Source organism: Pocillopora verrucosa, chromosome 5 (assembly GCF_036669915.1).
Source record: "Pocillopora verrucosa isolate sample1 chromosome 5, ASM3666991v2, whole genome shotgun sequence".
NCBI lineage: Eukaryota > Metazoa > Cnidaria > Anthozoa > Scleractinia > Pocilloporidae > Pocillopora > Pocillopora verrucosa.
In genome coordinates this window covers 18,784,460-18,808,403 of record NC_089316.1, presented here as the reverse complement: position 1 = coordinate 18,808,403, position 23,944 = coordinate 18,784,460, and the positions used below count along the sequence as shown (strand labels likewise).

Below are 23,944 nucleotides of genomic sequence, written 5' to 3'. Positions count from 1 at the left end.
TTGCTAGGTCAGCTTCTCCGTATATCGAAGACACATGATGATTTTTATCTATGTCTGTTTCATAGTGCTCGTAGCAATTACTTAACGACAGAAACTAAATCATGATCATCTTACCTGACTAAAGCCTCCGTGACTTCTTTTCCCACATTATCGTTCTTTGTTGGGTTACGCCTCTGTTTTAATGTGGCGCGATATCTTTGTTGATTCGCCGCTGATTTCTTCCACCGCTTGGGGAGACCAAATTTTTGAAAATCAAATTCAAACAAGGGCATACCACCACCAATTTGCTCAGGGTGTTCATCCAAACCAATGTCGAGGGCATCTAATTGTTGTTGATCCAATTCACGACCAAATTGAACCATTTGCGAGTCTGTCACATCGTTGCCATATTGATTTTCAAAGACTTCTCCAATTTCGTTTAATAAGTCATCCGAAATACCATCATCCCCATATTCCACTTCGTCAAACTTTCGTTTCACCATCGCTCGATCCCTCAATTCAATCTACAACTTTACACTTTACTACTTCTTCATCTACATCTGCAGCCTTTGAGATGATGGCGCAAGCTTTGTAGTAGTTTTTTATGGAATTTGAATTTCAAAATTTTCAGGCTGTATACAACGACTCTGATTGGCGACGATTTCCTTAGGGGATTGGGCAGCCTCAGGCAGCTTCAAATTTGTTTAATTGTTTTCCCTAAGGGGCTCTGTTTTATTCGAAAACGTAGTTGAAACGCTTTCCACTTTTCAACTTGCGTTTAAAGCAGAAGCGTCAACTGTTGGTTCAAGGTTTTGACTACGATTTGACTACTTTATCAGTAAGAAGAAGTTTTGACGTGTGTGTGTGATCTTCTACGTGAACTACAAGTGTGACACAAGGTAAGTTTGTGATTGCGATTCGTTTTTTATTTGCTAGATTTGCTTTTTTAACATTTTACTTCGCTTTTCTCTTTTAGATGCCTCCTGTTAGAAGATCACGACGATTAAGACGTCAGGATGTCGAAGAAGACGGAGCGCCCTACGATTGCTTCATCTGTTTGACTTCAATTACTGTAAACATGTATAATGCTACAGCGACACCATGCTGTACAAGACGAGTTCACCGTGCATGTTACCAGCAACATGTCCATACATCGGCTGCATGTGGACACTGCCGACGACCATTTGCTGCCCAAGCCGCCATCGATCCAATAAGAAATCCACCGATAAACGAGGATTTGGCAAGGAGAGAAGCACAAAGACAACAGGCCATCCAAGATTTGGAAGCATTGCTTCAACCTGGAGCGCTCGAAGCCAGGATTCAACAGGTGTGTGTGTTTTTTATTTTACGAATCGTTGTTTGCGTGAACATTTCAAAAAAAAAAATTTTAAAAAACTAAGACAACCTTTTTTCTATTCATCTTTAGATGCATGACGTATTTGAAGCATCGTATTTTATCGTCGATCATGAGTTTATGAGCAATTATTTACTTCGTCTGATCACCGATATGCGGAATATTCTTACTAGACTGGATGTGGAACATGATTTGATTCGAATTGAAATTTATAAACCTCCAGATTTTAACACGTATTTTGAACGCTATATCGATGAAATCGTTCCAGCTCATATACGCAGATTGTTTTTGACTCAACACTTTCCTTTCGCTGAGTTTTTAGTAGCTTTTTTTCATCACATTAGAAGAGTACTATACCAATTTTTTAGGTTTCAATTGCGTTTCCCTGCGCATTCAAATCGTGATTCTATTCGTTATTGCCACTATATGTTTCGTGAACGTTTTCGATAACCTTTTTTTTTTTGCTCTTTGAATTTTATTGACATGTAGGAGAGTCTGAATTTTATATGAGAGCTCATTTTTCTTTTTATTACGACATTTTACACAATAGCAATTCAATTAGACTTTTTTTTAATGATTTCAGATTCCTCCACATGATTACCTGTCAACTTTATGTTTGCTCTATGTGACTGATCAAGAAACAAATTTCATTCGAAATTCTTTAAGAGCTCTTTTTCAAGCTCTAAGAATTATAATAAATAGCCTGGAATATTATGTGATTCATGTGCAATTTTGTATGGAATTTAAAAATAGTTTTTTTCAAGCGCATCACTTATTTCCCGATACATTTTATTATCAATTACTTTTTGATGTTCTTTTAGAAAATACTGTAATAAGTGATATGTATGCGGGTATCTACGAAACAAGAAGATTAAACCGATCTTATTGTCATAGCAATTTATTTATGCGAGTACGTTTATTTTCTATTTTATAGATACCTCAAGAATCAATCTGTAGACTTTTAGTTAGATTTCCGATTATAAAGACTACCACATACTATTTAATTCGTTCTTTACGAAGACATTTTCAACGATCTCTTCCCAGATGTTATTTTTCAATACAAGCATGTTTTATGAGAAATTTTTACCTCAGGTTACAATTAGTTGCTGAAGAACGACACGGTTTTTATACGCCAAGACAATTATGGAATCATTATTTACATTTGTATATCTTACCTAATTCCGTGTTACCGTTTGTTGAAATAATACCTGGTAGTAATCGCATACCCATGGAATTACTGCAAAATTACTTTTATGGTCAACTTTTTCATATTCGTTTATATGGGGTTTCTCTTTCGTAGATACATCAAAACTATGTGGATACAGATGCCCTCTATTGGTTTTTCAGCAATTTAAAATTTGAATTATCAGTCATGGAAAACTTTAATTTAGCTGTTTATTTTCAAGATGTTGATTTTTTAAATTGTGTTCTTTCACTGTATAACATAAACCAATTCATACATTGTTTTTATGATATCCAAGAAAGAGAGCTCCATAGGTACGAGTGGTTGGCTACGACTTGGTCAAGTAATGACTATGAAATTAAATTTTTTACATTTTTAGAATGAATTCCCTTTGGATGATTTCCCTCTGGAGGATCTCGACGAGTTTTTTCCCACACTATGGTGTCTTTTAGATATGGAAGATGATGAAATTGTTGTACTTTTTAACCAATTTCACTTTTTTATGGTTGTGAATCAGATTTGTAATGTCACACCAGTCATAAATTGGGGTTTTGTAGATTATGAGGAAGATGTAGCAGCACCCCTTATAGAAGATTATCTTTGGTTAACTACTAATTACAATTCAAACAATTATAATATTACACATTTTTATTCAACACCTGTAGCGTACTTTTTGTAATTAATAAACTTTTACATGGTTTTACATTTTGTCTCTCTATCTGTAATCTATTTCGTGGTAGGCAGAATGGAAACCATCTGCGACTTCTTTATCCCAGTTGGTATAGTAGATACATCTCTGGTTTCCATAGGGGTGGTAAATGTATCGTAAGGCATCGCGAAATATAATGTCATGATGTCTTTCCCTTAGTTTTAATTCCTGTATTTCCAGATCTTTTTCCTTACAAGAATGAACATGTTTCGATGCTTGCTGACGAATCTTGCGTTTTAGATTGGAAATTTTCTTTTGAGCCTTGGATCCTCCCATCCCGAAATTGGATGTAACAACACACTTGCGCGGCCTTTTTTCTTGCTCTGGTCGATATCGAAGTTGTACTCGAGATGGGGAGCAGAGATAACTAAGATAGATAATTTCTCTAGGACTCTCGAGAGCTCTGTCACAATCCATGGTAATAGAGACTGGCTGAATCTCTAAGAATACCTCGGTTTTTCTGGCGTAAGCGATACCATTTTAAAGAGTGCTTAAATTCTGTCATAGCCTCGATGTCAGTAACCAACCAAGTAATACATTGGATGTAAGATGATCCACCCACGTGAAACGCGTTGTAAGCAGACACGTTTTGCATGTACACGTAAAATCGTAGGGATAATGAAAAACAGACATGTTTATGACTCCTTCTACTTAAAACGACGTCACTTTAAATAATAAATCCTAACCTCTAGAGATTCGGACAGCCTTAAGCAATACTAGACAACTCTTGAGCAAGTCCTAGACAAGTTTAGACAACATCTCTCTTGGGATTTAGCTTGGGTGGGCAAGTCTGGGCAGATGACGTCACACGTAACATTTTGTGACGTCTTACACCACATAAGTACCAGCCATAGGACATTTCGTGACATTCATACCACATAGGGACTGGCTCTAAAGCATTGCGCATGCGTACATTTCTAATCAGAAGATTGCACATGCGCATCACACAAATAGGTATCCCACATGGATGATTTTTACGCTACCGTTCCATATAGTGACATGGACACTCGCTCATTAAATAATCAATTTTTACCGTCGTGTACCTACACGTCATGAATATAATTATCTAATAACCCTAACACGTGTACCTACATGGCATGAATAAATTATTACTCAAACTCGGACCCAGGCCGCGCGGGAATTGCTAGTCAGACGCGCTATACTACTTTTGCCTGACGTCAACTTACTTTCCGTACAACGGTAAACACTACAAAAAGTTACTCGATACAACTATGAGGTTTTCAGCTTCCCTTGTTGTGTCAGAAATTGTGATGCAGAACATCGAGGAACGCGCCCTTTTGACTTGCCAACAAATGAGACCGATTTGACTACGCTATGTTGATCACCTACTACACGACGAATCGACGCATTCCACCACTATTAGAGCTATAACAAGACGAGTGTAACTAGTGTGCAACACGACAGACAGCTCATCCAACGAGAACAAATACCTTGACCGTGTTTTTTCAGAAAACAACTTTAACGACGACTCCATCCGACGAAACACTCACCGGCCTACCGCAACAACCCAAACAAGCAACACCGAAATTTCTACGACTACAGCGACTATAGCATACATAAAGGACGCAGTTTATAAGATCAATTTCTCCGAATGTCAAGCCCCCTACATTAGAAAAGGCTGGCAGAAACAAATAGTCCAAAGAGTTTGTCTTTGAAGAAAGTACGTGAACAAGCAGTCCGTTGATTTTCAGTGCCTTGCGGTATAATCCTGGAGCTTCCAGCTGAGGTTTTAGAGAAATTCAGGCAAGTGAAGGTGGACAGGCGGTAAACGGCACTTATTGGCTTTATTCTGTCAGATCTGGATAGAATATACTCGCTTACACTGACATGAAAAACGGAGTGTAACTTCATGTTAACAATGGCAAAGCTTAATATACTTGAATACAGAAAGGCTTTCCTGCACTTATGTTACTGTAAAATGTACTTTAAACGCTAAAGTGAGAGACGAGACCAAAAACCACGCTGTAAACCAAAAGCAAGCGAAAAACAAAACCTGAATTAGACACAAGAAAAAGTTGGGCAAAAGAAAAAATTCAAGATGAACATAAGTAAACAAGAACCGGAAACAAAAAGGCATGAAAAAGCCTGATTGCAAAACGGTTCGTGAAAAAACATGAAGACGTAATTGTCACGTTGATATCATTTTACCTTTTTAATGGAAATTTGTTGCTCATATGTCACAGTTGTTGTTCGAAAAGTGGACGCTTTGGTAAAATGGAGACGTTCACTGTTCGAAGAGTCACCAGCTTTCCCATCAAAGCCTGGGGCGCTCGTAGAAGAACACATTCATACGATTATGGAGACAATCCTGGAACATATTTTACGGCTAACAGTTAACCCCATTAAGACCCTCATGTACTGACGGTCAAACAGCATTGTTAGGTGAATTTAAATAAAAGGGCCATCAAACGCGGCTCCTCGGCCCATTGTGTATTTACTAGTCTTCTTAGCGGTTTCTTCCGTCTTTTTTTTTTTTTAAGTAAAGCTACGCCGACTGTTTGCATTATACATAAGAACTGTTTTTTCAGCTTGCATGGTTTATTAAAAGATTGATCATATTTACAATTATCAAAATACATGAACAAATATATTAATAAAATGAGATAAAAGAATACACTGCTGCCAGTGGTCAGTCAGTCTGACAGACTCTCTGCGCTTTTTAAAGAACCCTGCTATGTTGGCAACTTCTCTTTGATTGCGTGACAAAGGTTATTTTGAGAGCATTCCTCCATGAGCACTCGTTATATTCGTGCACATGTGCGTGACTTCTTCTGAGACAAGGCTACTGACATTCACAAAATCAGCGAGAGAAGAAGAACGTGGTTTCTTCGGCAAAAAATATCGTTTCTTTTCTTTAAGACTTTTAGTTAAGCGTAAAGTGAGATTCCGAAACCTTAATAATTTACGCTCGCAGGCTGTTCCGGTTAAGAAAGGTCAGACTTCAGGGTCACCCTTTTCCATTGGTGCCTTTATTTAATTTTAAATGATGACATGTCTGATGGGCTTTAAACAGAACTTTCCAAATTCAATAATCAGAATAACCAAAAAGGTTGCAGGTGGCTGTGAAGCTTCGTACTGTGAAGGAAAACTGGAGGAATAAAGGGAGAAAAATAAATAAAAGACCCATTGCATTAATTAAGAACTGATATTTCCATGTCCTCCTTCATTTTCTACTCTCCAAGCAGATCATGAATGGAACCGAGTGGGGGATTGTAACGAGAAATAGGATAGGACGTACACAAACAACTGCAAGCAGAGTTAGTCAGGAAAGTCAGCGAAGAAATGCCAAAAATAGACTATCGACGTGATCTGCCATAATAAATATTTAATAAAAAGAGTTTTCATTTTGCTAATAGCTCACTAAACTAGCAAATTGGAAATAGTATTTTATCACTGAATTGAGATTTGCCTTATGTAATGAATCATCATGGAAAGCTCCCCATTTCTTCCTTTTCCTATGACAGTTTCCAACTCTTGCTACTTCTAATGGCAATGATTTTAGAGCATTGAGTTACACTGTGCTAACGTTGAAAAGCGTTTTGTCCATTCACCTTTACAACGACTATAATTACATCCGCACGATTCAGATGAACTAGCTACTTTTAATCACAAAACCATACGAAAAAATAAGGAAAATGGAACCTAATGCGAAACTATTTTTTTTATCTGTTATAAATATGTAAAGCTCTTCAGATATGCTATTTCCTAACAGTTTAATATGTTAAAAAGCCGTTATTCAGGAGGAAAAGTATTTCCTTAGACACGTAAACATTATATACAAGAATAGATTTTCGATTTAATTACCATCAATCAAAAACAACACAATGAACTTTCACTTTCTCGTTGAATAAAATTTAAGGGCCTCTGACAATCAATATGGGAAAAAACCGATGAAAGAAGTCAAAATTTTTTTTTTCTTCCATCTACTTTTGGGTTACCTTGGAGTTAAAATTTTAGTCAGGAATGATATGGAGCAGTTCAAAATACGCGTAAGCGGCTGCCAGTACCAAACTTTGAATATCGAGTTTCTTTCTCACTGTGTCAATTGTTATAACTGGATCGATTGCACATTTTATCAACCTAAACAAACCAAATTGGCAGATAATCTTGTGTGAGTGAAAAATTAAATTATTTAATTTGATAGACGTCTACAGCTAGAAGCTAGAAGGTTCCATAGAAGCCACGAAGCCAAACATTCTTAATGATTGGCAGTGACATATTGGAGGGGTTAATCTTTAATCTCAGCTCAAACTCTGTGCGAAGAGCCTAAGTTTGATGTTAAAGATGTTAAAAGCGATTTGCTTCAACGATACTACTTCAGGCCGGCAAAGCAATATCTTTTGTTTATTTCCCAAAGCTTCTCTTTCAATTATCCCATGGAAACACTTGGAGGCCATGAGATCAAACTAATAGAGTTCATTAATTCTGAGAATCTGCTGTTATTTGAGATGTGATTTTCGATTCTGTTCAGCCGCTGTCAATGAAGATATAATGAGGTTTATCGTAATTGCAAACTATGTCTGGGGTTTTAATCAGGTGTTTATGAGCTAACTACGCTCCAGGGAAGGTCAGTTGTCGCGTCACTTGTTGAAGACTTAAATGGATCTGTTCTTTGCTCGAATCACTGTCAAGTAACGAAGTTAAATGCAGTTCAAGTTCACTCCTTATATCAATGTCTAATAACAAATTTATAATTTCATTTAAGACGTTTTCCGCGAGGAAATGCCAAAACAAATGGACCATTGACATTTATGTTTCATGACCTTCGAGCGTCCTCGAAAACTAAAAATAGATAAAAAAATAAAATATAAAGTTTAAGTTGCTATAAGCTCGCTAAGACATGTTATCGTAAATATTTCCTCTTGGAATTGAGGTGATCTTAATTCCGCGAGGAAATATTTGCATCACGCAACAGTTTTTACATTCATCGATCTTTCAGCTCTCCTGGGTGTATTTTCCATTCTCGTCAAAGGCAATAACGTTAAGGCAGGAGATATGCTACTCTCAACGTTAAAAGGTGTTTTGGTTTTCCTCCCTTTGATATGGCAGTCTCTTATGTTTGAAGGCACTACAGGTGACTAAAATTCGTTGTTTTATTAGCATGCATAATTAGTTCAATGCAAATAACGTAGTTTTACAAGTAAACTAGGATTACTTTCGCTTTACATCATTCGCAATATTTTGAAAGGAGCTGTTTCGATAGAGACAGAGCTTTTAACAATACATATTGTTTGGCTTACTTAGTCGAGGTCATATATTAGGACAAAAATTAACGCGACCAACTTTATGCTTGCTTGCTCCAACATATGATTGTAGACTTAAATATCCATCGGAACTCTCAGCTTAGGTCAAGTAGGTCTTAATATTCTAGTTCAGATGACTTTTAACATCCATCCCACAAGAAAACAAAAATCAAACAGAACAACATTCGTGAAATGTAAGAAAAAGGGTTTTTCTGAAAAGAATATCCAAAGGCATCAGCGAAACGCTGCCCGTGGTTTACATATCAACAGGTTACAATTTGCTGTACGTCAGTCTAGAGATAGGTAATAGCTGATGTCAAATTATGGCAAGACAAAAAAGCGTCACACCGCTGTAGTGCATCTGACTGCGTCGTTGATGTTCTTATTAAATTTTGAAACCCCAATAACTGAATTCTTGGTGCAAAACTTTAGGGATGGCCATAATAAAGTATCTTGCCAGAACACGCATAAACGGACTATGAATGAAAACAAGTTTTTCTCTCAGATAAATTGTTATTCTTTTCATCCATTTATCTAAAGCGATCCACATTCGCACGAAAGAATGCAGCGTAATGCCAACTTATTATGCTCTAAATAGGAACCCTTTTAATCATTATTATTTCCTCACGCTTTTTAAATATACCATTTCCTTTCATCATGCGTAACACAGAGACAGACCGCAAAATATTTCCCCTCAGCCAGTTTGGATACATTACCAACGGCATTATTCATTCTAGATAATTGTCTTTGAACATTGGCAACTTTTACCATCAAATTGCAAGTTCTCCATTGATGAACTTGAGAAAAACTCAAGCCAGAAGTCAAAATAATCCTAAAATTAAGAACGAAAAAATTAAGAATAAATACAGTGTACATATTTTCTTTCATTTGTTGTTTTTATAACAGGAGTTGAAAGAGGCAAAATTGGCATAAATCTCGTGGGAAATAATGATTTCCGGTGCAAGCGTGTCTCATTCAGCAACAGCTTCTCCGATGGATCGCCCGTTCGTCTATTTGTTTCGATTAACCACGGAAACGAGTCCCACGTTGTCCATGATCCAGCGTTTATTTGGGTGGAGGAAGTCACGACAAATGACTTCAAAGCTTGCCTCGTAAAAGGTGGCCGAGGCATCGAGAGCAACTCCACTACCATCGATTGGTTTGCATTTCAGGATTCCCAGTCAGGAGTACATCATGGAGAGGCTAGTTTTAGCATATTTACTACTGGTACAAAATGCAAACAGGTTGCATTTGCTCAGGTAAACTGATTCATATATCAGCTGCGTATTGTTTCAGGACTTGGATAGTCACCGCACAAGGGGGAGGGGTTGGGTTGGGGGGGGGAATCAGGTGGTTTTCAGAGGGAAAGGAGTAGCATCGATCTTTACCATCAGAAATCACTTAAAATTCATATAATTTCTTTTATTATTTTTTTTCTTTCCGTGATGATGCCCTCGTTTTCTTACCGGAAATGTTTACAAACATTTGCCAAAAAAATTTCGACCAAAGAGGACGATGGTGACACCGTGTTGAACTTTAGCGAGACAGTCAAACATACTAGCTCAACACAGCAGACTGTTGGGGACACGCCGATAAAAAAATGCAAACCATTAACAGCTACTTTTAATAAAAATCGATGGAGCAAACATAAAAAAAGGACAGGAAGGATAAAAATAATTTAGTACAACGTTAATCTTGTCGAGCTTTTTAACACATTTGAGCTGATTGAAGGGGCGTGCCGAAGTAACGACATCACAACTGTTTAAAAAGGAGCCTTTTTCGTGGTTGCTTATCAAGTTGATCATTTTAATTCAAGTATAAATATATCTAGTAATGAAACTCGGAATGACAACATTTACCATTTCTAGGCCTTTTCCTCGCTTCCTAAAGTTCACGTCACTATGAAGCATGGAACTCCAAACCAAATGCAGGACGCCATGAATGTTTGGATCGAGCACGTTTCAACAACTCGGTTTGAAGTTTGTTTGCAAGAATGGAGGAAATTTGATGGACCGCATAACAATCTATCTGTGGTTGGTAAAAATTCTGTTCTCTTTTACTGGAGCTAGACACTACGCACAACATTCGGATGTGGAAGCAGTTTCATGAATGACAAATATTGGCGGTTGAATTATAAGGAATTATAAATTTTCCTCTCTTACACTTTGGAATCATGAGTGCTGAAGGTCAGATGGTTCCACTTCAACCTCAGACACTACATTGCATACATAAGCTGGCATCCAGTTGAGTTTATACTTCAAAAGAATGATATATCACGACTATACTTGTGGTCTTTATTACAATTATTTATCTATTTATAATTGTTTTTCTCAATTTGATCTTCAGAGCTGGATGGCGTACCAAGGTGACTATCCATCATCATGGCAAGTGAAAGTATCGTCAGAGGTCATGTTCTCTGAGAATGATGGACTAACTTTTGAAACCAATTTTGCCCTGTGCAAGGTATGGGGTATATTCATTCTTATCACACAAGTTTTCGTGAAAATAAAAAGAAAATTGTTCTAAAGCTTCCATTAGGGTTCATTGAGTATGTTTGGTGGCAGCTTTGATATAAAAAGGTAACACGAACACGATCAAGAAAAGTAAGAGTAAAGAGAGAAAAAGTAGAAGAAGGAGAAGAAGAGAAGATAAGAAGAAGAGAGAAAAGGAATAAGGGAAAAAGAGAAGAAGAGAAGCAAAGAAGAAGAGCAGAGTGTGTGCTTGAAAGGGGAAGTAATCAAACACTCGGTACTGATTTACTGATTTACTGATGATACTTACCAGTCTAAGTTTTTGTGATCTATTCCTTCAGAATGTGCGCTTTCCAAGTCCATACTACGCCCCACCATTAGTACTCGCTACTGCTTTCAATTGTGACTCAAACAATGCTGACCCAGTGTGTACACAGGAAACTCCTCTGAGTGTTTGGTTGGAGGTATAATATCCAATAAATTTCAGGACAGTAACATGTACCGTCACTCTAAGTGCTGGTAGACTTTCAAAATTAAGAGGTAGTGTAAAAGTAAAGTACACAGTAAAGTTTACACAGTAAAATACACGTGCTGCTCACAGTTAACCATGTCAATTATTCGGATGCTTCTTTTGTTCACGAAGCTGTTACAGCTTGGGTTGAAAGCGTTAACACCACTCAGTTTACAGCCTGTGTCACTCGAGCAGGAAGAAATGACTACCCTGCAGACAGTTTTGCTTCGGTTGATTGGATTGCATATCAAGGTGCTCCCACAGGAGGAATTTCTGGTGAAGAATTATTTCCCACTTGGTGGACTGGGACTATTTGTCAAACAGTTACTATTCCCAGCGTAAGCATCTTATCAAACTTTTTTTTCTGGTTGCTATTTCTATTCCATTGATCTAAGGATTAGCGTTGGACCCCAAAAAAGCCCCACATTGCCTTATCAATAGTATGAAGATTGTTTTGTTAGAAAATAAACACGAGAAGTGGAAACTTCATTTTGTAAGAATCAGTAGTACCAATTTGCATTAGTGTAATGCTAATCCCTGAGAGATTGAAAGATAAAAATAAAAATAGGAAAATGAGGGGAAGGGGGTGGTTCATTGAAAATCTCACACCTATATACTAGTGGCCTCGATATTTGAGATCATATTGATTCTGCTCTTCTTACTGCTGCTGTTTACTCCTGCTTACGCATTATACAATACAAAGGTAATGTATTTTCCTGTGGGAAACAGTTTGTTTTGTTTTCCCGAGGGACCATACATTAAGTGCTTTGCTATATATTTAGACTTTCCCTTAAACAATCATGTGGCAAAAACAAACAAACGACTGTTGTATTCGACGCGCAGGCAACTGCGCAATGGTATCCCGGTCGGGATACATTTGAATTTAATTAGGGGCACGTCACCAAGAATTAACCAATCCCAGTGCTTGTTTTGTTGGGTGAAAGTCTAGGTATATAACAATATTACTCGTTCTGGCACCCAAGCAAGTCACAGAAAGAGTGCACTGATCACTACCTCAGTCAACGTGTCTTTAGTCTAGTTTCGCAATTTGCATCTCAGGGAACATATTCCAATCCACCAACGGTATTTGTGACAGCTAAACACCACAGGAAGGGTCTGAAGCATGATGCTGCGAGTGTTTGGCTCGAAGACGTATCAGCAGCCTCCTTCAAAATCTGCTTGAGGGAGCTTCAGAACTTCGCTGGTGTTCATGAAGAAATTTCAGTTGTAAGTTTTATCAAATCTGGCGGCACGATTATCTTATCTAACAAGTTAACCCAATTCACTATATGTGTACATATCTATATATATATATATATATATATATATATATATATATATATAAGTATAATATATTTTATTTGGAACTACAGTTCCATATACAATGGTAACTGGTAATTGGCCTTTTTTCCATCATCATCCATTTTTCTGATGTTTTCATCGTAGGACTGGTTAACATTTGACCGCCCTCCGGAACCTCTGATTACAGAGCATAATGATGAATATTTCCCAAATAACGGGTCACCTCCAAGGAGTCATAACTTTGCCTTCTGTCAGGTTAGCTCTGGCAACTGTCATCACGTATCTTTGAATGGTCGCTTAGGAAGTAAAGATAAGCGCAATTTAAAAGTAATTTAGATTTTTTTCTCCTGTCTGTGAAAGAAAATACGCTTGTCACTTTTCAGGACATGGAATTTACTCAGAACTACACCAAACCGCCGATAGTTCTGCTTACTGCAAAACATTCTACCAGTGGACAAGACTCTGCCGCTGCAGAATGCAACGGAATCGAATGTTGGGTAGAGGTAGGGCTATGGCCATTTCATAAAGATTGAAGAATTTCTACAGCAGATTTCTGTATTACCTTACGTTTATTATCATTATTTTGATTTTAAGTTTTTTCTTTGCAGTTTGTAACCAACACAAGTTTTAGAATGTGTGTCAAAGAACTTTTCATTCAACGCTTTGATCCTCTTACCGTATCGTACGCAGTATTGCCAGGTAATGGAGTTTTGGCAAATTTTGTAAAATAATAAATATAACTTTGCTCTCATGTTCAAATAATTAAAGTTTCGTAGGAAGTTTTTGACGTCTGTTTTCATTGTTGTCTGGGAGGGAACACCCTCGCCTTTCTGCTGTTAAATTGATTTGGACTTAAGTTAGCGCATGTTTAACTACAAGTAATTTAGTTTTAACAACTGAATTGAAAACGTAAATTGGCCACCGTAAAGGGCGAAGAAAACTGACGTTTGAAGCGTTAGCCCTTCGTCAGAGCGATTGATTTCGATCGCTCTGACGAAGGGCTGACGTTCCAAACGTCAGCTTTTTTCGCCCTTTACAGTGGTCAACTTACGCCTTCAACTCAGTTGTTAACACTAAATTACCTGCTATACTGTCTCACAGACGCAGCACCACAGTTTCTTTAGAAACTTATCCCCTTTATTCATTTAACTACGAGGTTTTCCTTTATTTTGTGCTTTTTATATGATATTTCTTGTTTGAAAAGCGATAAAAATAGTTCGATCCTTGTTAAGCTTGTGTAACTTTCATAGATAAGCTCAAGCCTGAAAGCTGACCTCGACCTAGTCGTCCTTTCTGACTTTCACTCAAATTTATCAGGGAGCAGGGATGTTTAGTTAAGGCGATGATATAACGAGCACATAGGATAACAAATCTGCAACTTATTGCACCGCGTCACCAACGAACGGATTGTTCCTATAGTAAGCAATTTAAACTTATTTCCATCTCGTAACTAGCACTTTTTGCTGTTTAAATAGTTTAATTCATCTAAAAAAAGAGTTAGCTGTGATACCTCCACTAGCGCGATTTTCGCTCAGGAGCTCAGCATCTAATTTCAAGTCGGTGGCTTGTAAAAGTCTGTCGACGATAGCTGCACTCCTCAAAACATGAAAATGTAATTCATCTTATTGGCAAAGTCTTTTAAACCAAATTTTTGATTGCGTGTGGATATATGAAAGAAAAACAGAGGCAGCCTTCAATTAAATCGGTACAGTAATAATGTTCATCTTATTTTGTTCACTTAATTTTAGAAGACATATGTCAGGACGATTGGACGTATTACAATGGGTATTGCTTTAGAAAAGTCTTGTCTTGTGACTCGTGGGAAAATAGTCAGGAGACATGTGCTTCCCTGGACGCAAATCTTCCTAGCATACACAGCCAAGAAGAAAACGTATTTGTTCAAAGTCTACACGGCAGTACACAATCGTGGCTGGGTCTGTCTGATAATTTCACCGAAGGTTCGTTCGTCTGGAGCGATGAGACCCCTTTAGACTTCCATTACTGGGCAGAAGGACAACCAAACAATTTGCACAACCAAGACTGTGTTCACACTCTTGGTTTCTTTAATGAGTTTACTTGGAATGACGTAAATTGTACAGACTGCCACGGACTCACTTGTAAGAGAGGTTGGTGTTAACAGGATCAAAAGCCCCTCGCTATATCCCGGTGGGTGCTTGAGACTTCCCTCAATCCCTCGTAAACAAAAAGATCTAAGGTTACCATTTTTACTCGATGGAAAGTGATATTGTGCAAATACGGTATATTTTTTAATAGACTGAGCAGAATTACCTTTCGTCCAAAATATGTAAAACATATATACTTATTGAAAATCATATATGTGAACTGCGGTTGAAGAAACGACTATGGAAGCGATCCTCGCAGTTATGAACACAACTTAAGTTGTAGTGAAAACATGGCCTGAAAAAAAATTTAGGCTTGTGCGTTTCAGACCTTATTATCACTACTACTACTACTACTACTACTACTACTACTACTATTTAAGTAGTGTTCATAACTGCAAGGATCGTTTCCATATTCATATATAGTTATTGTTCATAGATGCATTGCTTTTGATTACTATCTTGCCTCCTCGTCAACATAAGGTTACTTAAACTGGAGTAACTATTATTATGATCATTGCTATTATTATTACCTCTTTTGATTCCAGATTACAATGAGTGCCAATATTTCGCTGACTCCTGTCCAGCAGGTGCGACTTGCGTGAATAGCTATGGTTCCTTCACTTGTGTATGCCCCACTGGATATACCTTCGAAGAGGGAGACTGTCTAGGTTGGTACTCTTTTCTGTATTGGTCGTTAAAACACTAGACTTCGCGTATTTCACTACCACTCTTTTGGGGTACTAAGTAGGGAAATGTTATGGGAGGGGAGTCTAAGTTTTCCATCCCCCGGATTGGTAAAATAAAGTAAAACTAAGGGCTTCTAATAGTTTTCAACACGAGTTCTTGCTGTAGCGGTTGGGATGAATAAAATCGGCATATTTTGAGTTATGGTAAATACTACTTCAAGCAGCATAAATACACTTGGAGAATATCTGGGTTGAAATGCCGATGCAAAATTAATAAATTTTATTTATGATACAAATTACCGTGTTATATGAGGATTTCCAGCGCTGAGAAAAGCTGTGACAACACAGGTGAAAAAATGTATTTTTTTTATGTGTGTTTGATATCGCCAATCATCTGCTGACACGTCACTCCCCCTTCGCGCCACTCGCCCAGATATTAGAGTGAAGACGGAGCCTTCACTATTCTCAATCTAAGGTCGTTTGCATTGTCGGAATTTTTTCAGATTATGGCTGCTAAAACACTGAAAAATCCGTATCGCTTACAGATAGTAACGTTCAAACTTTGCTAAAAGGGGAAAAAAACCAAAATATGGAAAGAAAAACCGAAAATTACGTATCCAGTCGCTTTGGTAATGGCATTTCTCGCGCCTAAGGACGAAAATCGACAATTGGAAGATTTGCCACAGGCCAATTTTGGCCGTGTACCTGAAAGATTTCTTCTGTCGGTAAGGACCAATTCACTAACTGAGAATTTTGTGTATTGAAAATTACGCCCATTGTTTGGTTTTGTATTGTTTCAACGCATTTTTCATCTGCCAATGCTCTTTACGATTTTTATTCAGGGATTGGCGATTTTTTTATTTTCATTCATTAATAAAGATAACTTCTCTTGTCAAGAAAGAGCTATTATTGTGTTAATATGATCAACAAAATAATACATGGTTGCTTGCAGATATGAAATTTCTCTTCTCGCGTGCAACTTGACATCTGACTTGTTCGCTGTGCTCACTCGTGAGCTATCGAGTTGAACACTCAAAGAGAAATTCCATATCTACGCACGCCCACGTATTATTCTCTATATCAGTTAAAGTGCATTTGGCTTCGCTTGTCGTTGTGTTTCTGTAACTTATTTAAATTGTTTCAAACAGATGTAGATGAGTGTCAGTAGGGTTTGTTTTCCTGCCATGCACAAGCCCAGTGTGTGAATACTCAAGGATCTTACGAATGTAGATGCTTACCTGGTTATGCAGGGGATGGCACTTTTGCATGTGCAGGTAGGAGGAGACCAAAACCAGTCATAAGAACAACTTAACAATCTTCAACACGCTTTGGCTGAATTCTGCAAGTGTTAGCTCAGATATACAGAATCAGGTCAGACGTAACTTGCACTGATAAGTGAAAAAGCCTACAGTCGGTATAAGAGAGGTGTAAATTCCTTGTAAATGGTTGGTGAAATGTTGCTTGGCATTTGATACTTTATCCTTTTAAAATATGACTAAACTTGACATCTGATTCGCGATAATCTTCGTTTTACAGACGTGGACGAGTGTCAGTCAGGATCTCATTCCTGTCATGCACAAGCTCAGTGCGTGAACATACAAGGCTCCTACGAATGTAGATGTTTATCCGGATATTTGGGGGATGGTCGTGCAACATGTGCAGGTAATTTTGAGATAAATCATGCTAGAACGTATCACACTACTGTATTCTGTAGCCGTCGTCACAGACTAGAAATAACGAGCTTTGACAGCCTTTCATCAATAGATGCCCCTCCTTTAATGATAACTTCTAAAACCTGATCAGAGAGCGCGGTCATTCTGAGCGGCTGCTTTGGGCAATACCACGTTCAAACTGATGGGGTGGCATTTCTTATATAAGCTGTCAAAAAGGCTTTCAATGAAAGCATCTGAATCCTTCTCAGTCATCTACAAATCAGGGGTGCTTGAGTGAGAGGAGACAAAGAAAGGAAAAACATCAACAACAACAAAACCAACACAAACCATCAACAAAACAAGAAACAGTCAAACAAGATAACAACAAAACTGCAAAAAAGGTACTGACAGCTAAAAATAAAGGAAAGAAACAAACCAAGACATAATTCATTTGAAAATGAAGGTACTCGTGCTGTTTTTGTTTACGGGAAATCCAACCTTGCGATATAAAAGACGAGGTAAACTTCATTTTCTTTTCTTTAAAAAAAAGACAACAACAACACAAAAGAAAACACCATTCCGAGTGAACTAGGAAAGAACGCGATGGACAAAGAGAGAGAAAGGGGAAACGGGATTGTTTAATTTAATGTAGCTTGACACTAAATTACATCGATTTTGTCTTGAACAGACATAAACGAATGTCGATTTGGATCATATTCCTGTCATTCGAATGCCAGGTGCATCAATACACAAGGCTCTTTCGATTGTGAATGTGTGCGTGGATATACAGGAGATGGTCTATACACATGCTCAGGTATATTTATAAATACTTTTACAGTCAGTCAAATTTGAGTACGTTAGAGTAGATTAACATACGTTCTGATGTAGAATCGTTTCCCCAGATTCTGGCTATTTGTCCCCATTCCTGCCAGCAAAACATGCAAAGTTAAAACGGGTTTAACTAAATGAAAATCAGAAACACTGAAAAACTGAATTTCCCATTGGTTTTAAATAGTCTCTAACTTGTATATTTGAAGTCGACATCATCGGTTTTGGGCAGCTTCTTTAATGAAGAAAACAAATTCAAAACCGTGTTTAACAAAACAGCTTTAACACATGTTTGAGCTTAAATTTGGTAGGAATGGGGTATAAGTCTGTATGTTCATTATTTGTAATCAGATATACCTAGAAATGCATGCAGTGACGGAAATGGCTGCATGAAATGGCAAAAAATTCGTCAAAATCGTCAAATCTGCCGGGCTGATTTCGATTTGACGAATTTGACTGACATTCGTAGAAATCGTCAATTAGGGCGATTAGGTAGGACTCAATCATTAGAAAAATTAAATTTAAATTTGAATTTAAATCTAACCTCGACAGATTCAAACGAATGTAGAACGGGATCACATTCTTGCGCTTCAAATGCCGATTGTGTTAATACAATCGGCTCGTACGACTGTGAGTGTGAGCATGGATTTCAAGGGAATGGTTGGTATTGTTCAGGTAAGATGTGGAATATAAATTACATGTTTAAGAACCAGGCCGACGGAAATGTTTAACTCCTATCACTATTCGCTGAACTCAATGCTCTCATTTACTGTAAGACAACATTTCACCACGCTCTTCAATTCCTGTATTCAGCTACCTGTCCACAAAGACGGCTTTCTTCAAGCGGACTTAATTGATTTTTCTGCAGTTAGCTGCAAAAATTGCAGACCCTATGCTTCACCTACTGAAATATTAACTCTACCAAAGACTATTCCTTTAGCTTTTTTCTACATGGAACAAAAACTGCTACTGTTCTGCCCTTGGCAACTAAGCGATGCCTACAAGGAAAAACTCCTAATACTTCGATAGAAATTTAGGTAGAACGTTAGCCAAGCTAACACAATAACTCGGCACTACTACCGCTAACCATTGTAGGAAAAGTGCAGAAACGCACACTCACGCTAAGAAAGACACTAATTACTCTAGAAAGATTGTTTTTGTGAGTGATGAAGTCGGACAAGTACTGATCCTTTTACAGATGTGGACGAGTGTCAAACGGGATCATATTCATGCCTTTCAAACACTCAGTGTGTGAACACAATTGGCTCATATGACTGCAGGTGTTTGCCTGGATATCATAGGAATGGACGGGGTTATTGTCGTAGAGGTAGATGTACAAAAATTCCTATCTGTCTATCTTTCTAGTTATCTATCTATCTATCAATCTATGGGCGCGTTTCTTTGGGAGGATCCGGGTTAGAATTTGTGATCCAAGATCACACAGATTACGGTGCGTGAAAGGAACAGAGTTTTAGACGAGATCTCGGAGAATTCCAAAACGTGCGTTCTTTTAAGACGTGGGTTATTGAGCTCTTCGCTAAACGGCTCGTCTAACTGCACGGGCTTTTAACGCGCACAATTTTTCTAATTAGCACTATTCATTAGAGGCACATTTTTTCGTGGTAAACTCAAACGTTGGAATTAAAAAAGAAACAAGTATTGATTACGATATGGATACTTGGGAACCCTGAATGCCTGCGATCAGTGGCCGATCGATTTAACATTACAAAATCGATTTTATTTCGTGTTTATCGCAGAATTTGTGGAGCGATTGCCAACAATCTTTCCGGTCACTCGTTTCCGGTCATGAATTACCCACTAGTTTGAAATTAAGCACCGCTGGGCAAATTGATTAATTTCGGATCCTTCGCCCAAAGGAACGCGTTGGATCAATGATCCAATGATCCGTCTTTAGATCACGCAGAACCGTGATCCGATGAATCCTTGTCTAGAGTGGATTTGATAGATCACTGATCTGAAAAAGGATTTGCTCGAAAGGAACGCCACAGATCAGAAATCCTGATCCGAATTCTCCCAAGGGAACGCACCCTCTTTCTCTATGTATATATCTAACTAGACGTCATCTATACATTTGATAATCTATACAGAGATCTTGTAGTTCTAGTGACGATCAAAACTGTGGGGGAACATTTGATATTTTCTCCGGAAGCACTGTAGACTCGATTAGCTGTAGGTGTTCATAAATGAGCCCGCAGTCATCTCATCGACCGGCTAAGCGCTTAGACCTTCACATTGTTGATTTGTACCAATTAGATTTGTCGGCTCGGATTGTACGGAAATTTTTCGTTTACGCTTTCGCGGGTGTCCTTCGGGAAAAAATTCGTTCAAATATCAAAATTCCCCGACACACTTTCATTTGCCAGTATTCCTGGAGTTTTTTTGGGGAAATTTGACGAAAGTCGGTCAAAACTATATAAACAATAAATTCGCTCAGAGTGGTAGAATTCTTCCTAAAATCGCAAACAACTCGCGCCATGCGTGGAGATTATCTCGCCTCCTGAAACCGCAAATTAATAGGACAATGGGACCTCATGGCGTCAATGACGATGGATCAATATTTCCCGGGAAAAGTAACCCATTGCAGACATGTTCTTTTTTATCTCGATTGCTCAGTGGAGCATTGAGCAGGACGACACAATAATGAGCAAAGTTAAGAAAGGCAAAGGGAAAACCCACGGCAAAAATGCAAAAAACCACAAAATGTGCAGAGGGGCAAGACAACGAATCGACAGAAAGCTTTCAAAATTACAGTTCGAGGCGACTTTTAATGTTTATGTATAAGGCTGGTACTAGTATAAAGAAAAGGGACTTCCTTTTTAACATTATGTGTGGCAAATTTTGGTTTAACGGCGACTGGTCGCAGTCACGAAGAAATTTTTTTCTTTTCTTGGCAGAATGGTACTCTTTCTTTCTTTCTTCTTTGGTCCAAATTTCTTTTTCATTTTTTTTTTTCACCAAGGACTTTCTTCCGCTTTTGATTTTCCCATGGGCAAGAGCTTCTTCGAGTGAATTTTGTAAAGTGCATGCTGTAAAAAAATATGGAAATTACATGAAAGAGGAGCCCCATCATAAGCGTTTGCCGTCAAATCAAAGGAAAATCGATGTTTACGGCCTCTGAAGGTTGGAAGTAACCCTTCAGAGTAGAAGCTTCGCATACCAGCTCGAATACGTGTCAATTAGGGCACTTTGTGGGAGATCTGTTTTCTGGTTTGTTTTCAACTCGGCATAAAATTTTCGCGTAATTCCACTCAGCTTAACAAGGCTTATAAAGTGAAGATAACAGTTTTATTTTTCCGCTTTTCTAGCCATTGATTAAACTTCTTCAAAACCCAAGAGGTCTATTTTTTGTATTTTTTTTTTTTGTTCGGTTGTGTTTTTTCTTTTTTAGCGGAGTAAGCCTCTGACTTCTTCCCCTGGCTATGAAGATTGAGAATTTTCTACTCTAACAAGCTCTTATGGGTTTTTAAAGATATCGTGCACCCTTATTTATTTAATTCCTTCTGTATTTAACTTTATAACCTTAGTAATTAGTGGTTCGAAACAAGCAATTCTACACATACATAAATAAATGCCTTTTAGACTACCAAAGGTATCTTTAATTCAGGTATTATATTAAATTTATCATAACACAACAGAGGACGCACCCATCCGTTTAGTGGGCGGAGGACTTGATAACTACGGCCGCGTAGAAATTTACCACAACGGGCGGTGGGGTACAGTTTGCCATGATCACTGGACAATGAACGAAGCCAACGTGGTTTGTCGTCAACTTGGTTATCCTGGTGCGCGCCAGGCTCTTCGCAGCGCTGCATACGGTGAGGGGTCTGGTCCAATCTGGATGGATGATGTTCGCTGCCAACAACAACAACAACCTTTATTTATGTGTCAAATCTAAAATAGCAGTTATACAACCACTAACTGGGGACACTAAATACTACCTAAGAATTTGAGAAATTTAAAAATAAAACAATATATATGTACAATTTAAAATCTAACCTAAGTCTTACATAAAAGGCAGTTTTCACATTTACTATCAGTCAATTTAGAAACAAGGTCTATTCTACGTATGTTACATTTAAAAGATGATATGGATGTCAGTTCTCTTACATTTCTTGGTACAATTGCCCATATTTTGGGTCCCATATATCTAAGCGAATGTTTTCCAAAAGTGACAGTATTAAATCTAGGTATACCAAAATCATTATTACGCAGTGTGTACCTAAGTTGTGGAATTTGAAAAAGGTTACATATGTAATTAGGAGATAAATTGTTCTTTACCTTATACATAAGAATGGCTATGTCCTGTAGTCTTCTGTTCTGCAGTGTACTTAGGTTAGCCATGTCTAATAATTTATCATAACTACTCCCCTTATCACAGTAAACTGCCCTAAGTGCCCTTTCTTGAATACGTTCCAATTTTCTAGTATCACTCGCCCTACAAAAATGCCAGACAAGATGGCTGTATGTTAAATACGGAAGAATGGCTGCCTTAAACAACTTCAGCTTGGTGTCTGTTGGTATCATATTCCTGAGCCTCATCAGGACTCCAACACGCTGGCTACTCCTCTTACAAATGTTAGCAATGTGTTATAGATAAGATATCCATAGCTCATCAAGCGTAGACATGCTGTACAAGTGGAGCAACACTTAGTTTTATTCTAGTTTTCTTTCCCCTTCTTAGAATTCCTCAAAGTTATATGAAGAATATAGGGACCGGTTTTTGGGGGAAGGGTCAAAGGATTTAAGTTATGTCACGATAAAATTTACCTGATTCCCCCCCCCCCAAGCCTCTGAATCATTCTTATGATCCCCCTCATTGGCAGTTTATTGCCATTCAATTTCCTAAAGTGCCCCCTTTATATTCTGTTGGTGACGACTGATCCCTTTGGTCCTCTTTAAAATCGTGTATCCCCTTCCCCCTAAAAAGGAAAAACCTTTCGACTCCTCCCCCCGTCGATTACGACTTACTGATCCTTACTGATCCTTACTGATGTAAAAAAAAGTCAGGGGGAGGGGGTATTCACTCAATTTGCTCCTTACATTAGTAAGAGGGCGGTTTTTTGTTTTGTTTTTTTCAAATAACAAATATGGGGACTGTCACACATGAACTTCGTATTGGGCCTCGCCAGTAGCCCATTACTTAATTAAGTGATGGGCTCCTGGCCTCGCTCACCATAGATTCTCTATGGCTTAGTGGTAAAGTATCGGAGCGCGGAATTTGAAGGTGTGAGGTTCGATTCCGCATGTGGGACTCAGAATTTTTTCTTTGTCCTACGCTCTTGACAAGACGTAAAAGATCTCTATTTCTTCACCGAGTTCAAAACTTACCATCTTTCTTACAAACATGACACTATCGACATCGTTGATCCAAGCAGTATGCAGGACGTGTTATATGAACTTTGAAATAGACCTCGCTCACCATAGAGTCTCTGTGGCTCAGTAGTAGAGCATGGGAGCGCGGAATCCGAAGGTTTGGGGTTCGATTCCTCACGGGGATTTAGAATTTTTGTCCCATGCTCGTGACAAGAGGAAAGACGCCTTTCTCTGTCACTATATTTTGCTTCAAAGAAATTGATTTCACATTTTTTATTTATTTGGTATAAATAACTTCTTGTATTGATCCATTTAGATGGTTATCGGCGAGATTCTTTCATATAAAATCGCTTCTTGTCTATTAAGGATAAGAGTGAAGCTTTTAAAGTTACTCACAACACAGGCTGAAACCTTTTTGGAACACCGAAAAAGAATCTGGAACGAACTGATTAGGACAAAATTAGCCCATCAGCTACCTTTTTAATTGTTGAGTTGGCCTATGATGCCCGAGAAGTAGGGCTCTTACTTGGTGAAGAAGACGCAGTGTA

General features: G+C 38.1%; 2 pseudogenes; both read left to right on the top strand.

Moving 5' to 3' along the window:
• Positions 1 to 23,944, top strand: part of LOC131768810 (uromodulin-like) — a 233,972-nt pseudogene that overhangs the window by 195,380 nt on the left and 14,648 nt on the right.
• Positions 8,139 to 22,662, top strand: LOC131774206 (uncharacterized; annotated as a pseudogene).